Here is an 11,469-nt window from a genome sequence, read left to right as displayed (position 1 = left end):
AAATGTTCATTGATTAATGGATTATTCACTGGGGTGAGGTTGTACAAAGATCCTAGTGTGGTAAATGGCCTTTCTAATTTGACCTCCTGAAGTTTCACTGTGTGAAGGAGAATTTAAAGGAAGACAGAAGTTAGTTGTTAGTTTGTTTGTGTGTGTGTGTGTGTGTGTGTGTGTGTGTGTGTGTATGTGTGTGTACCTGCATGTGTGAATGAGAGAGACAAACACAGAAAAAAGAGAGAGAAGGATGAAAGGGTGAGAGGAGGGAGAGAAAGAGAGAGAAGACAGAGACAGAGGCAGAAACAGAGAGACAGATAGGGAAGGAGGGGACAGAAAAACAGAGCAACCAAGATTCATTAATTTCCAATAGATGAGAAACATTATTATTATTGTTATTGTTATTATTATTGTTGTTATTATTATTATTATACCCATTTTAATCACAAGGATGATATGGTTCAGTGAGGTTCAGGCACTGGTCCAGTCTCACATCACTAAGAAGGAACAGAATTTGTTCCTTTGGGTCCCAAACCACTGTTTTTCTAGCTGTCATATACTGCTAGCATATACTGTTACTTTTCTTTCCTATTACAGTTTGTTCCTCATGCACCTCTTTGTTGTCCTTCCTATTTTGCCCTCTGATAGTCTTTTTTGTTCTTCTAGAAAAGCCCCAATATGTTTATGCTCTTAATGTGAAGAGGAAAAATCCCTCCACCCCCAAAACAAACAAACAAAACCATTCTCTTCCAGGAGGGAAGCCAAAGTGAGATTTTCCCACTATATTAGCTATTGTGCATCCTAGTGGATTGGTCTCCTGGGTTATTAAAATCTCCTTCATTAAAATAAATAAATAAAGACTATATTCAGATATAGAACAGGTATTAAAAGGGCATATCATTGATTGTTCTAAAAGGAGAGAAAGAAATCAGACAATTTTTTCCCTACATCTATGAAAGAGAATCTTCAGAGGTTGAGTTGGCATAGTGCTAGACTTTTCTCTGACTCTTAAAGGGATTTATGTTGCTTTTGAGAGAGAAGTTAGGGATGGTGAGGAAGAATTCAATCAGATGAAAGTGCAAACAGATTTCTCCTATTTAGGAAATATTCTCATATTTACTTGTTGATTTGATGACTGCTTCTACCTCCTTCTACTGCCTCTCCTCTCACCTTCTTATAATAATAGGATGCTTTTAAATAGGAGAGGATCTCAAAGACTCAGTATTAGTCAAACCAACTAAAAATATAAAGGAGCAAACTGAGATTGAAAGGTTTGAATTTATTTGTACAAGGTCACTGCCAATCACTGTTTAATCTGGGCTTAGCATCCCAGGCATCCCAGCCAATCCAGTGCCCTTTTCCCTTCCCCTAATGCCTCCTTTACCACATTCCTAGTTAAATATTTTTATACTCTCTTTTCATCGCATAGACTTGGAGTTAGAGGACATGGGTTCAAATTTTGGCTTTGATGTGTATTATTTTTAAGACTTTGAAGATTTCTTAAGTTTCATGGAAATGGAAATTGCTCATGAGAGAGTGAGAATATTAAAATGTTATTAACAGAGTTCTTGGCATCCTCATTTTACTCCCTTGAATCATAAGAATATTGGAATAGTTCTATAATGTCCCTTATGGCTTTAAGTTCTCTTATCCTTAATCCTCCTCTTTTTCTCCTCTGGTTTGCTCTGTCCTTCACCTTTCCCTAGCTGTAATCCTATTTCTATTTTTCTGCTTCAATATCTTCATTTTTTTTACTTTTCTCTTCCCTTCTTATCTCTCCTCTGATCTTCTCCATTACTCCCTTATTCCTTACTTCTCTCTGCCTCTGCCCTGATCTATTTTCCTGCCTTTATCTTCTTCCCTCTTAATAGGAGATCTCAGCACTACATAGACATGTAATTTATCCATAACACACAACTTCCCCTCCCTCAGAATGTGTGTATGTGGGGAGTTAGAGAAGGTGAAAGAGATAGAGAAAGACAGAGACCCAGAAATACACACACACACACACACACACACACACACACACACACACACACACAGAAATGCAGACAGAAATGGACACTAAAAGAGAGACAGAAACAGAGAAAGACAGACACAGAAATACAGAGATAGAGAGAGACTTACACAAAGATAAAGAAAGAGAAAATGGAGGAGAAAAGCAGACAGACATAAGGAGATTTTCAGCATTAACTGGACTTGCATTTATAATATATATATATATATATTTTTTTTTTTTCCCTGAAGAGCACTAAGTACTTTCTAAGCATTATTTTATTCATCTTCTTATCATCTCTTTGTGACAAATGAGATAGGACATCTCATCAATTCTTGTTGACAAAAGGGAACAAGAGACAAAGAAGAATTTAGTGACCTACTCAGACAAACAAAAAATTGGTGTGTGCCAGTCAAGAACAAAATCTAGGACTAAGAATTTTTCTCTCATGGAACTCCAGTGTCTAGTGATAAGTGATGTAGATTCACATTGTTGAAGACAGAAAATGTCATTTTATTTTGTTTGTTTGTTTGTTTGTTTTTAATTCACAACAAACAGAAGAATACCTTGGATAAGCAGATCATTAATTGATGTTTTCATAATTGAATCAAATTGTTGGGAATATAGTTGGAATATTATAATACCTAGTGTTTAGAGCTTCACAATAACTCTGTAAAGTAGATAAAGACATGGTATCAATTTTAAGAATGAGAAAAGTAAGAATGAGACAAGTTATGACTTGCCCAGTGTTCCTCAGTTGGTAAGTGTCTGAAAAAGAATTTCCAATCAGGTCTTCACAACTTGAACTCCAAACAATTGCCATGAATGGCAAGGATTTTAATAGAACTATAATTTCAGTTAAGAAAAAAAGAATAGTCAAGTCAGATGTCAGATTTATAAATTAGGTTGAGAATAAACTGTAGAGAGTTTTGAATACTAAAATAATACATATTTTTTTGATTCATGGAAAATATGGAAAATAAATGTGTTCTAACAAATAGAAGCTAACTTTTGAACCTGAAAGATCTGGGCTCAGTTTCTGCTTCTAATCCAACTTATGGCACTCATGTGCAAGTCAGTTAATTTCTCAGCTCCCTAGGTCAATTGCTAAAATTTTAAATCTCAGAGTTATTGCTTAACTTAATCTATGGGAGAGTTTGTACAAGGACAACTCCCCAGTCTAGTGAAATCACAGATAAATACAGAAATAAAGAGGCACCTACATTGTTGGATATGTGCTAAATGAATGAGTGAAACAAAAGTAACCTGAGTGAGAAGGTACTGATAGGATATGGCCTTCATTGAAAGAGAGTTTCCTTTGAAAAGATTACAGATCTTCTGCACAAATTTCAGTTGTGGAAGAAAAACAAAGGTTGATATGGCAAGAGTACTAATATTAAAGATCTTACAATTTACTAAGAACAAGGAAAATATGTCAATCAGTCAAAAATATTTCTTAAATACTTATAAGCCAGGTACTATGCAAAGCATTGGTGCAGCAAGGAAAAGCAGAAATAGTCCCTGCCTTCAGGCAATTCACATTCTTTTTATTTTAATCCCTTACTTTATTGGTTCCAAAGCAGAAGAGTCAGAAAGACTAGGCAGAGGGAGTTAAATGTCTTGTCCAGGGTCACACAGCTAGGAAGGGTCCACTCAGCTCCAAGTAGTTCACATTCTAATAGGGAAGAAAACATACGAATACCCAAATGTATACAGGATCTATAACATCTGAATGGGAAATAATTATAGGAAAGGTCACTAGGATTTCATTGGGGGATGAGGTGAGAGCTGGGAAAAAGGTGAGATCAGTACCTCTTGCAGGAGGTAGGATTTGATCTGAGTCTTAGTGAAGGACTTGGAAACCAGGAGGCTGTAATGAGGAAGGAGAAATGTTAAGTGATTTGCTAAGGTCACAAAAGCAGTAGAAGTCAGAACTAGGCCTTTATCCATGTCTTAAAGGTGTTGAGGCTGCCTCTACCTGAAAACAAAGCAGATGGAATGCATGACTGTAAAGTTCCTGACATATCTATGTCCTGAGATCACAAACATTTGTTTCTTCCAGAAACGTAGGACTTCTGAGAGCAAAATGGTAGCACGTACCTTCAATTTTAAAGATCTTCTCTCCTGTAGGAGTGATGACCGTTTGATTCCCAAATTCCAACTTATTCTGTATATGTATTAGAGAATTAATTTCACAAAGGAGGGGAAATGATTAAACTGTAATAAAGGTCTCCACAAGCACACCTGGGGAACCATGAATTATTGAAAATGAAAGTCTGCATTGAATCCAGAGAAACTGGAACTGACTCCTAGTTAATGTGTCTTCTTTGATTGAATTGCTGTGATTAAAAGAGAAGGTAGGCTAATGCAAAGACTTTCCCTTAAAAATGCATGCACAATTAAGCTTTCTTTGTGGAAGACAGAGGTTGTCACAGGATTTTGTGTGTCTGATTATAATGAAGCAAAAAATATGGTTGGGAAGGAAACTCCTCCATACTCTACTTAGAGCTAGCACTATTCAATCCTTTGAAATGCAATTCTTTGGGCTAATATTATAATAGAACTCACTAATTATTCCAAAGTGAAGAAAATAAGTACTTGGAGCTAAACAGAACCTTGATGGTAAAGTATAAGGGGAAGCTATTAGTGTACAAATAGATGGAGGTGTAAGCTCATTAAAACAAATTAGACCTTAGAAAGTTGAAGTGACAGACAGACAGACAGATAATGTACTGTGCTAAGTGCTAGGGATACAAAGGCAAAAAAAAATAATCCCTGCACTCAAGGAGCTCATAGGTTAATAGGGAAGACAACACCCAAATTACTATGTACAAATAAGATATTTTCAATACCAACTGGTGGTAAATGCAGAGTGAAGCTCCTAAGAGTAAGGACTGGAAAAGACTTCTTATAACTCAGTCATTTCAGGTTTATCTGAACTTTTTCATGTTCCCACTTGACATTTTATTGGCAGATACTGGAGCAGTTTGCCATTTTGTTCTCCATATAATTTTACAGATGAGGAAACTGTTAGATTTAAAATAGTTTTGAGTGTCAAATAGTTGTAGATAAGAGAGTGGGAGTCATAAACTGTGATAATTAAAATGTTTTGGAGCAAGGGAAATATATATATCAATTATGACCACTGAAATATGTTTTCTACTGTGTCTTGGTTTTATATAAATATAAGATGGTTGCCAGGGAATATGTTCCCAATTTATGAATATGCCCAAGCCAACTGGGTTTTATAGAGAAATTTAATTTATAATACACTGATTAATCAATAGAAAAAGAGAAAGGAAGAAAGGAATAAGAATGAATAAATCAGTCAGTTGGTTTTATCACTCACCCAAGATCTCTCTAGGTAAGGCTTCTCATGCCAACCTCAGGCTCCACCTTCAAGAGAGCCTCCTTCCAAGAAATGTTTCCAGAGAATTCTCCTCCTTCAGAGCCAGCCTTCTCTCCTGGTCCTCCCACAGAGCAACCTCCTCAGTCCTCCTTCAGAGCCACCTTGCTCAGAGCAAAACCTCCCCAACTCCTCCTAGTCCTCAGACCCCGCTATCTTTAAGGAAACCATCTAAGTTCCCTCCCCTCAGTTCTCACATCTACCAATCACTGTCGATCTCTCCCCTGTGCCAATGGTGGCTCTAGTTTAACCCAGGACCGCCCAGAGGTCTGCCCCTTTGCACATGTCTGTTGAAGGTCATATTCTCAAATAATTAAATCTTGATCCTTGCTGCAGCCCTTCCTAAATCCTTTTACTCTGAGTAGGGTGGAGATTGTATTTTTGAAGACCTGGTTCTGTCATTCCAAGTATCTCTATTGTATCAATTCTAAAATCAATCATGATTCAAAGAACTTCCTGTTCTATACTTAAGAATAGGTCAAAGCCCTTTCCATTGTTTAGCAAAAGGTTTCTGTCCTAAAGTAGTCTTAGGTAGGGAGGAGAAGGACCCTCCCATGCCAAGGGTTTTCACATTCCAATAGACTTCTTACTATCAGTAGGAAATTTTTTACAGTATGAGATTTCCCAATGGGGAAATTTCCAACATTTATAAGTCTAAGAAATTTTAAGGTTTACAAAACTGAGGCAAATAGAGTTTAAATGACTTGCTCAAGTCACAAAGGTTGTGCTTGAGGGTAGATTTGAATTCAAGTCTTCCTGACTCTGGTCAGCTAGGTGACTCAGTGGACAGAATTCAGGAAAATCTGAGTTTACATCCAGCCTCAAGCACTTACTAGTTATGTGACCCCCAGCAAGTCATTTAACACTATTTGCATCAATTTCCCCATCTATAAAATGAACTGAAGAATGAAATGGTCAAATAATCTATTATCTTTGCCAACAAAATCCCCAAATGGGATCATGATGGTTTAGACAGGAGTGAAACTAGTAAATAATAACTTCCTGACTCCAGGCCCAGCATTACATCCACTGAGACACCCAGCTGCCACGGATAGGAATTTAGCTGATACTTTAAAAAAGCCAATAATCTTAGGAGGGGGAATCCTGAAGAATCCATAGATAAGAGAGTCTCTGTATGGGTCAGGATATTTATTGCAATTTATTTTGTGATAAGAAATAAATGGAAGCAAATCAGATGTTCATTGTTATTATATTATTTTAAAATATACTATTAGAGTATAGCTAAACAAATTGTGGTAGATGAATATAATGGAGTATTGTACCATAAAGAGTGACAAATTTCATGACAAATTAATACGAAAAAGATTGGCAAAATCTGTGTGAACCTAAGCCAAGTAAAGTAAGCAGGATGAAGAAAATATAATTACAATATAAACAGAAAGTACACCCTCACATTAAAAATAGTGAATGTAGTAAAATGACAATGATCAGGTGAGACTCAAATGAAGAGAGGAAAAAGGACACCTCCCATATCACCTCTTTTTGTGGGTGGGAGGCCCACAAGTTTTACACATTACACATGATTTTGAACTTTTCCAATATATTGATCAGTTGTGTTTATTTTCTTTACTCTTTAAATATACTGGTTTTTGTCTGGGAGAAAATCAGAAAGGGGATATTTGGAATAACTTCTGATAAGGTAAAAAAAAAGTAAATGACAATATAACTTGTTAAAATAGCAAAAGCTAGGTGGTTGAGATGAGAAAGGAGAGCATTCTATGTCATGGGGGACAGCTAGTTAAAATGTTCAGAGTTCAGATCAGATGGATCATCATGCAAAAATCAGCAAAGAAGCCAGTGTCATTGGATTATAGAGTTCATGGAAGGGAATAGAGTTTTGTTGTTGTTTTTGTTCAGTCATTTCAGACTCTCCATGACCTCATTTGGGGTTTTCTTGGCAAACATACTGGAGTGCTTGGCTATTTCCTTCTCCAGCTCATTTTACTGATGAGGAAATTGATACAAACAGAGCTAAGTGACTTTCCCAAGGTCCCACAGCTAGCAAGTATCTGAGACCAGATTTGAACTCCTGAAGATATGTCTTCCTGAGACTAGGTATGGTGCTCTATCCACTGCACAACTTAGCTACCCGCTATAGAAGACTGGGAAATTAATAGGGGACTGGTTTTGGAAGAGCTTTGAAAGCCCAGTAGATGATTTTATATTTGACTCTGAAAGTGTTAGGAAGTCACTGAATTTGTTGAATATGGAAGTAATATGTTCAGATCTGTGTTTAGAAAAAAAAAACAGTTTGATAGCTGAGTGGAGGGTGAATTAGAGTAAGTTAAGGTAGATAGCCTAATCAAAAAGCTTTTGTTGTATTCCTGATGTGAGAGAATGAGATACTGTACCAAGTGGTGGCAGTAGTGGAGGAGAGAAGAACTATGTTGGATATATTACAAAGGTAGAAGTGACAGGACTTAACCATTGTTTGAATATGGGGAGATGAGATAGAAAAGACAAGGATAATGCAAAGATTACAAACCTGGGTGACTAAGAGGATGCTAGTATTCTCTTTATATTTCTGCTAGTTATCATGTGGTAAAGATGTGATTGAATGAGAATGTTAGCTACTATTACTATGCTATTATGGATAGAGGTATGGAATGCAGAGTCCTCACATGAGAGTCATTTCAATTAAACTAAAGGAGTGGGAATTAAATGAGAGAGAAAGTAGAATAATAGAGGGGACTTTGAAAAGAGAGACCAGGTCCAGAGCACCCAGTGAAGAGGCTTTGAATGAGATCAGCAGACCTGATAATTCATGAGGAAGAAGTACCTATACCTATGACAGAGGTAAGATGTATGGACTGGAGAGCCAGTGGAAGAGGCAGGATGTTATATTGATTCTTCTGATTTAGAAACTTTTTTAAAGCAAGTGTCACAAGAATACAATGAATAAAAAGTAGATGACGACTACATTGCCTTCACTAGTTCTTCTGATTTTCCACAGTCATCTTCTACTTCTGACATTTAAAAGGCTATAGGACAATCTCTGGGTAATCATTCCATTTCTATTATTCTCTAAATTTTATGGAGGCTTTTCTTTATAAGATCCCAAGAGAAGAAGTTGCTCAGAGTCAGATATATCTTATGGTCAACACTTCAAATATCTCGATGCTCCAAACAACACTTGTGAACATAAATTGTAAAGGAAGATGAGGATATATATTGAAGCAGCAGCTTCAAGTTTGCAGTTTGGTGAGTTTCCTCTAGATTCTGTAAACAGAAATTGCAGAGAAGATGTTGCTCTGCATCAGGAGAAGAGATAAATGCTACATACGCCAATGAAACTGAAGTTTTAATTAAAAAGTACAGTCAAAGTACTCTAAAGAATGAAGTAGTACATTTTATAATCCATTATTTCATCCTCTATTAATAAAGCAAAGGGTAAATAACCAATTATAAATGTATTTCTTGAGTTGGGGAAAAATTATAAGAAATAGTCATATAACCTGCTATAGAGGACATTATTAGGTTTGTGTATATATAATTTTTAACACTTACTTCATATCTTAGACTCAGTACTGTGTATTGGCTCCAAGGCAGAAGAGTGGTAAGGGCTAGGCAATGGGGGTTAAGTGACTTGCCCAGGGTTACACAGCTAGGAAGTGTCTGAAGCCAGACTTGGACCTAGGACCTTCCATCTCTAGGCTTGGCTCTCAATCCACTGAGACACCCAGCTGCCCCCTAGGTGTGTGTATATTGACCTGAATAGATTAAACTGTTAGAATTTTGAAAAAGGGTTGGCTGGGATACCTGCTTTCTTCCATCTGCCTTCTGAGAAATCCTGTCTTCTCAAACTTTTATCTTGCCTTGCCATATACATGTTCATAGTTTCTTCCTATCTGCTACTGTTCCCATCCTGCTATTGGCTCCCATTTTAACCAAAGCCATTGTCCATTCAATATGTGCTAACAAGTCAAACCTCCATTCAAAGACTTCCAGCATTAGAGAATCTGAAAATTGGAGTAGATACTGAATATTCATCAAAGTGGTAAATATCTCGGCTTCTCTTATAATAAAATGGTCTCTGTAAATAGGAAAGTGCTTGGTCAACACACAATATTATTGCTGCTCTTTTTGTTATTATTTTAATTCCTACTACAATGCTTCATCTCGGTATGAAGCTGACTTGATATTTATTATTGATCCCTATTCCAGCAGAATGCAAGCACTGGAAATTCCAATCACGCTGGGAAAAAGCTTCAGGTATTTTAAAAATCATTTGTATTCCTTTCATTTGATGCCTAGAGGATGATTACTGTGGCTCAGATACCAGTAGAGAGGAATTGCTCTGCAGGGAGATTAGATACCAAGGGATACCCAAACTAAAACAAACAAACAAACACTGAATTTGAAGCCAGAGGTCTTGGGTTTGAATTCTGGTTCAACTTCTTGTTACCTTGTAATAAAAGTCCCTTCTTACTGGGCTGCAATTTTTTCCATCTACAAAATAGGGAGAACATCTTAGATAGTTTCTGAAGTCCTTTTCAATTCTTCATCATAGTTCTGTTTTTAATCTATAATCTAATGATTTGGAATTAGGTATAGGATAATAAGGCTGATACCAAATTATTTCTATTGATTCAAGAGTTTGGAAGCATGAAGGGACATTGGCAACGGGTAGGGGACGAGAAGCCAAGTAACCTTAGATGAACCTGAACAATAAATCTGTATCCAAATTAATCACTTTGATTCACTTTTCAGCTACATGCAGAATTTTGGATAGATGCCGAGGTTGATACAAAGTTTAGATGAGATCTGCTCTGCCCTCAATATCGTACGTCTGGAAGAGGGATGAGATGCAAACATGGATAACAACATTTTATAATTTAGGATGGCCGAGGAATTGAAAGAAAGTGTAATGTGAGGTAGGAGCTTGGGAAGGTCTCAGGAGATCAGGAAGGTCTTCATAGGAAAAGAAGCATTTGAGTATTATACAAAATCAAGTTTGTGTTCATTGGGCTCTATACATTACTCTTTAATTTAATTCACTGTACTCTATAACTTTCATTTTTTAAAGAGGCAATATTACCTGGTAGGTTGACCTACACAGCTGGGGAATCACTTTGTTTGGTGTTTGATTTATATTCATGCGATATAATGCATACACGTGCATGAGTGAATGTGCAAATACACTTTTATATATGTGCACATATGTGTGTATGTCTGCATCTCTGTCCACATACATGCATTTGCACAGAGAGGTATGGAAAGCAAGTCAGCAAGTCAGTCAACAGATGAATTTCTAGTACAAATAAAGGATTGCAAGGGTGGGAGGGCACATATAGTACAGGAACTCGAGTGTAACTTTGGAAACTTCTCTGTGCCAAATTCACATAGCCATCCAAAATGATGGGGCTAATTTTTTCCTTACAGTAGCCCACACTAGCCCACATGAAGAAAAAGCTTCCTGAGAAAGCTATGTGGGAACATTTCTAAAGGAGTGAATCTAGGGATCCTAGGGGCTATAATAAGGCACAGTTGAGATCGCCAGGCAACCCTAGGCATTTTTTCTTGTCCCAGATATTCTGAATGTATGAAGTCACCAATCCCTTGGGGCATGGTGGAAGTGGTAGAAGTGTTTCCCTTGAGTGTTTAAATAGGTTCTCAGTAGTATGATTGTACTGTTCCTTAGTTACCCTGGTTATAAACAAAGGGAAATGGAGGTAGGACACGAGTTGTCTCTGATTGAAGCTTGAGAATCAATTATCTGAATTCTCACTGAAATCATCTCATTGTCTTTGGGGAGTAATTAGGATAACTAATTAGGAGTAGAGTCAAGTCTCAAACTTAGGTTCTCTGTTATCAATTCCTGCTATTACATTTCCTCACAAAGGTACAAGACTACAAAATAAATGTGATTTTAGAAGCATGTTGTTTTGACTGCAATGAGTAACTAGAGTAAAGCTGATTTCATATATATTTTAAGTGTATTTTTTGTCTTTTTTAAGGGATTTTTTGAAGTTTGAAATTATTTTCTTTTTATTTCCTTTTTCTCTTTCTTTGACCTGCATTTTTATTATATCCCTGTTACTTTCCTTATGAA

The 11,469-nt window shown here is 36.7% G+C and overlaps 1 long non-coding RNA gene across 1 annotated transcript in view; it reads right to left on the bottom strand.

Moving 5' to 3' along the window:
* Positions 1-3,525: 3,525 nt before the first annotated feature.
* Positions 3,526-11,469, bottom strand: part of LOC107651903 (uncharacterized) — a 42,213-nt gene continuing 34,269 nt past the window's right edge. The window contains exons 2-3 of the long non-coding RNA XR_001629210.2: positions 3,803-3,860; positions 3,526-3,665 (exon numbers count right to left, since the gene is read on the bottom strand). This is a non-coding gene — a long non-coding RNA (uncharacterized LOC107651903). The remainder of the gene's footprint in view (positions 3,666-3,802; positions 3,861-11,469) is intronic.

The sequence above is a fragment of the Monodelphis domestica genome, chromosome 3 (assembly GCF_027887165.1).
Source record: "Monodelphis domestica isolate mMonDom1 chromosome 3, mMonDom1.pri, whole genome shotgun sequence".
Classification (NCBI taxonomy): Eukaryota; Metazoa; Chordata; class Mammalia; order Didelphimorphia; family Didelphidae; genus Monodelphis; species Monodelphis domestica.
The sequence above is the reverse complement of the archived record's forward strand: the minus strand, read 5'-3'. Positions and strand labels throughout refer to the sequence as shown.